Raw genomic sequence first — 6,000 nt, forward strand, 5'->3', positions numbered from 1 at the left:
AATAAACAAAACTAACAGAAAGAAATGGAAAATGATACTTCAGATTTAACAAAAATAACAAGGAAACATAAAATACACAAACCCAAGTTAATACGTAACACAAAGCACAAACAAGAACATCTATGATGTTATGTATGCACATATATTGTATGTGTGCATAAATAACACTCACAGTATGGCAATGTATACCCCTGGAAAATGTCATTAAAGAGCAACAGCTAAAATGGAAAAACATAAATAAAGCAAAGAAAATAAACAACTAATACAAAACAAAAAAGGGTAATAAATTACAGAAATTTTACAAATAAAGTGGAAATACAGGTATGTTCAAAATTCTTAAAAGTCATAAAAAAGGCATGAGTGAATAGAAAAATACTACTAAATCCAAGAATGATGTTTTGCCCCCAAGGGCTGGAACCATATTTAAACTGAAGGCTATTTATAAAGTCACAAAAAATGATCATAATGTAACATAAAATAGCATCTCTGTGTAAAATATTCTACCTACAAACTCATTTTCAAAACCCTCTTATTTCACTCAGACATTTTTGGCAGTACCCTGAAATGTTGATCAAAGGTCTACAAACAAGTGATTGTATGATGCCACATGATCTATTGCAGTTAATTAAATAATGTAATGGAAATAACACTGTTTTGGTTTGCTGACCCCTTCCTTTGATAGTTCAGTCTGGTTGGCAACAAATGTCAAGAGTCACTCCTTTAGTTGAGGCTAAAACCCCTGATCAGTCTGAGCTGTAAACAATGATGTGTAAGTGAACTTTTACCCCAGTCTCTTTAGTTCTGATGGTGACCCATGGTCAGGCATCTTGTAGGAGCAAATCAAAACAATAATAAAAATGATGCCCTTACTATTGGTTGGTCATATATCATAGTATATTTAAAGTTAGTGTTACTTGATGTTGGTGGTAGGAATAATGGCTGGACAATTGTGTAAATGATGTGTAATTTTCCAGAATAATGTATGTGGCTTGAGTAACTGTGCTATCACTTGATCTTACTTACTATTGCATTTAACAAAAAACAGTACTGTGTCATTGTTACAGTACATTGCTTTCTACAGCTTAAGTTTTTTTTCCCCTAGTGTCTTCACCATCACTAAACTTTAGTTTGTCTTGCTAAAGTAAATTGTCTCCTGCATCTTTTTCACTGTGATTCCTTATATCGTTTGTGTAGATTTTGTTCTTAGTTATTTATGCTTTATTAATAAGTCAATTGCTTTTTATATTTTTTGTCAAAAATGTTTGTAGTTTTTAGTAGTGCTTAATTTTTTTACTGTAGCAATCATTTACATGATTTTAATAGTAATGATATATGGTGAAGTAAATTTAAAGATGTAATTAATTAAATGGACAAAAATGAGCAATTAATATTTAGTACGAGTTGCTGATTGTTTTGTGATGGGACACAGTAGTGGCTGTGGAAACTAATTAGATTTGTGTGGCCCATCTCTGACACATGTTGCTTTTGTAAACATATGAAATGAACTCCAAGTTGTTCACTTCTTTCAGCTGATTCCTTGTAAGAAATAGTTTTGTGAAAAATCCATCCATTATCCAGCCCGCTATATCCTAACTACAGGGTCACGGGGGTCTGCTGGAGCCAATCCTAGCCAACACAGGGCACAAGGCAGGAAACAAACCCCGGGCAGGGTGCCAGCCCACCACAGGGCACGCACACACACATACACACACACCAAGCACACATGATGTGCAATATAGTTTTACTCTTGTGTGAGTCTCCTAGTAGTTACAAATGATGTTTTTGTATTTTTACCATGTGAACAAACTGAGTTCCGGTATCCATGCTGATTGAGCAAAACAAGTTGAGACTCCCATATTGTTACATGACAATATAATTAACATCTAATTGAGTACTGAAGCAAACTTCTTAATGAAAAGCTTAGAATTTTAAATACCACTTAAACAGTGTTTAGGAACCCTGCAAGGAACGCTGCATGGTGTACTGACTGTTCCATAATACATCTACCGGCACATCAGCATGCAGCACGTTACACGGCATCTCTTGTAGTGTGTCCTACAGTTCTGTGCAAATTTAAATTTCCACTTTGAAAACAAATAATCACAGAGCCCTACTCTATATGTATAGAACTAAATAAACTAATCATGTTATTTGTCAAGGAATATTAATAAAATTCATTCTGTATTGATATTTCATAACGATTTACATGAAATTCCTGTATTTCTATTTCATACATGCCTATGATATTTCCTACTGAAGTATATAAACCATTATAGTAAATAATTTAAATATTTTACTTTTTTTTTTTTTTTGTTATCAAAAATACATATAAAATGTCATGAACAGTAATATACTTATCAGTGTAATCAAAATATATCCATAGACTTCTATGTGACCTTCTAGGTCACAATTGTTGAAAACATTTTATTATTACATTCAAATATCATAAAAAATGATCCATGGTAATTTATAAAGTTATTAGCTGAGTTATCTGGTGTCAGAAAGTGGAAAGGATAAAAGTAATTACAAATGACAGATTACCAAACTATAGAACCATTAATTTGGTATGATCTATTACAAAACGTTTGTTAGTAATGGAGAATCTTCTTGTATAAAGACTATAAAATGTATTCACCCCCCTTTTAAGTTTTCACATTTGATTGCTATATAATATTGAATCACAGTGGACTTAATTTTTCTTTTTTGACACTGATCAATAGAAAATGACCCTTTAATGAAAAAGTTAAAACAGATCTCTGAAAATTAGTTTTAATTAATTAAAAATATAAAACACAAAATCATTTCTCACTTAAGTATTCACCCGCTTCAAGTCTGCATTAAATAGATGAAGCTTTGGCAGCCTTGAGTCTGGGCAGACATGTCTGCAATTTTTTGTCATTCTTTTGTACAAAACTGCTCAGGCTCTGACATGTTGCATGGGGATTGTGAGTAAACTGCACTTTTCAAGGCCCAGCCACAAATTCTCAGTTAATCTGAGATCTGAATTCAGACTTCGCTAATTCGTGTGTAGCTTTGGCTTTATGCTTTGTGTCGATGTCTTTCAGGAACGTTCAGCACAAGCTCCTTGCAGGTTACATCAGATTTTCCTCCTGGATGTCCCTGTATTTGTCTGCAATTATTTGCCTCTTTTCTCACAGGCCTGATGCCGCCACTGCCATGCTTCACAGTGGGAATGGTGTGTTTTTGCGTAGTGTTCCAACACGGTGTTCAGTCTGATGGCCAAAATGCTCAATTTTAGTCTTATTAGACTAGAATCAGAAATGTCTTCCAGATGACTACAGAACCTCTCTAGTGCTCTTCTCTAGCCAAGATGTCATGTGCCTTTTTTAATAGTGGCTTTTTCAGTGCCATTCTCTTGTAAAGCTGTGACTGGTGAATCACAGAGACAAAAGTTGTTCTATGCACAATCCCCACAATCTTATCCACTGTAGCTTGTCTCTCCTTTCGAGTTATCATAGGTCTATTGTTGGCCTTCCTTAGTAGTTTTTTTCTTGCTCAGTCACTTTTTATGGACGGATTGCACTAGGCCAGGGGTCCTCAATCACGGTCCTGGAGAGCCGCAGTGGCGGCAGGTTTTTGCTCCAACCCAAGTTGCTTAATAAAAAGCACTTATTGCTAAAGTAACACTTCTGCTTCACTTTAGTGATTTTGAGCCCTTATTGCTTAATTTTTTCTTAAACAGCTATTTTAATTGCTCCTTATTATCAATAACATGCAAATGACAAGAGAGAGCAGCATTTCTCCATTTAGCTTATTTACATTTACACCTGTGTGTATTTATCTGCACTATTGGGTTTAATTAAATACTTGGAAGAAAAATGAAGAGAAAAGAAGGACTGAGAATTACTCGTCCATTTTAGCCTTCAAATCATTTGCATGATAGAAAGGGAAAGAAAATCTAGGATATGAGAATGACCTGACATAGCAGAGTTAATTTAATTCCATAGCTTGTTAGTGCTTTATTGGCAAGAATTACTTTCTAATTAAGCAACCAGGTCAGAACAAAAACCTGCAGCCACTGCGGCTCTCCAGGACTGGGATTGAGGACCCCTGCACTAGGCAGATTTATATGTGTGCCATACTCTTTCCGTTTCCTAATGATTGACTGGACTCCAAGGAATATTCAGTGACTTGGATTTTTTCTTGTATTCATCCTCTGACTTATTCCCATTTTCATGGAGTTGGTTGGGATGTTCTTTTTGCCTTCATTCCACCATACTGACTCATTACAAGACCTTCCTCATACAGGTGTATTTAAACAACTGAAACGTCTTCATTACAGACAGGTGACCGCCATTGAACAAATTATGTGACTTCTTAAACCAATTTGCAGCACCAGTGATGATGTGGGGGTGTCATATTAAAGGGGTTGAACACTTATGTGGTCAATTATTTTGTATTTTATATTTGTAATTAAATTAGGCCACTTTGCAGAGATCTATTTTCACTTTGACAATAAAGACCCTTTTTCTGTCAAAAAAACAAAACAAATTAAATTCAGTGGGATTCTATATTGTATAACAATGAAATTTGAAAACTTCCAAAGGGAGTAAATACTTTTTAATTGGCACTGAATATTTGATTTTTTAATTTTCCTTTTAATATTAGGTAGAAGGCCAAAATTATATGTCAGAATCTTCACTTATGATAATATGTGCCTGTGTGTCAAATTTCATTTCTAATGCTTGATAAAAAATGTGCAGAAGAAAACAGATTGTGATTTATAGATATAGAGATAAATAATAACATCTGAATCCAATATCCTTTTTTATACAGTGGCGTGAAAAAGTATTCAATCCTTTTGACAGTCATCATAATTTACGGCATAACAAAAGATTTGTACACATACTGTGTTTATTCATTCAGTTTCTTTTTGTGAACTCTTATGCTATATAAATTTCCAAAGTCAAAATAAACCATTTTCTGTAGATACCTTTGATCCCGCATGCGAGCAAAGTGCTCCTAAAGATCATACAGGAGCGGCTGAGGTCAACAATCGAGGCAGACTTATAAGATGTACAAGCAGGTTTCTGGTGGGGATGTGGCACTCACGACTACATCACAAACCTGCGTTGGATCATTGAAAAATGTTGGGAATATCAAAAGAAGATCTACCTGTGCTTCATAGACTACACGAAGGCATTTGATTGCGTTGATCATATGAAACTCTGGAAAGCCTTAGAAGAGTTGGGTGTACCACCGCATCTGGTTAAGTTGATCAGATCGTTATATTCTGAGCAGAAGCCACAGTTCGGACACAATATGGAGACACTGAATGGTTCCATTGTAGACAAGGTTGCATCCTCTCCCCCTTTCTGTTTAATCTGTACACGGAAGTCATCACGCGGAAGGCAGGACTGGAGGAGTCAGAAATTGGAGTAAAAATCGACAGAAGAAACATCAATAATTTCCGATACGCTGACGACACTACTTTGTTGGCTGAAACTAAAAATGTACTTGAGGATTTGATAATGAAAATCAAGCATGAAAGCGAAAAAATGGGTTTGCAATTGAACTTAAAAAAGACAAAAATAATGACGACCGCAGTCAACAACATCAAAGTAAAAATCGTTGATGAGGAAATAGAATGTGTTCAGAATTTACTTTCCTAGGCTCAAGCATCGATCGGGGCGGAGGACTTTGCTCAGAGGTAAAGAGAAGGATAGCGCGCGGCCGAAGTACAATGCTAAACATGGAAAAAATTTGGAAAAGAAGACATATCAGCCTCGCCACTAAATGCAGGCTAGTCCGTGCAATTATTTTTCCAATAACCATGTATGGATGTGAAAGTTGGACCCTAAAAAAAGCCGACAGAAGGAAGATCAACAGTTTTGAACTTTGGTGCTGGAGAAAGCTACTCCGCATTACATGGATAGCAAGAGTAAAGAACAAAGAAGTGCTAGAGCACATAAAGCCGGACCATCTTATTAGACGGGAAAATCACTAGATTTAAACTGACCTATTTCGGCCATATAATGC

This window comes from Polypterus senegalus, chromosome 4, assembly GCF_016835505.1.
Source record: "Polypterus senegalus isolate Bchr_013 chromosome 4, ASM1683550v1, whole genome shotgun sequence".
Classification (NCBI taxonomy): domain Eukaryota; kingdom Metazoa; phylum Chordata; class Cladistia; order Polypteriformes; family Polypteridae; genus Polypterus; species Polypterus senegalus.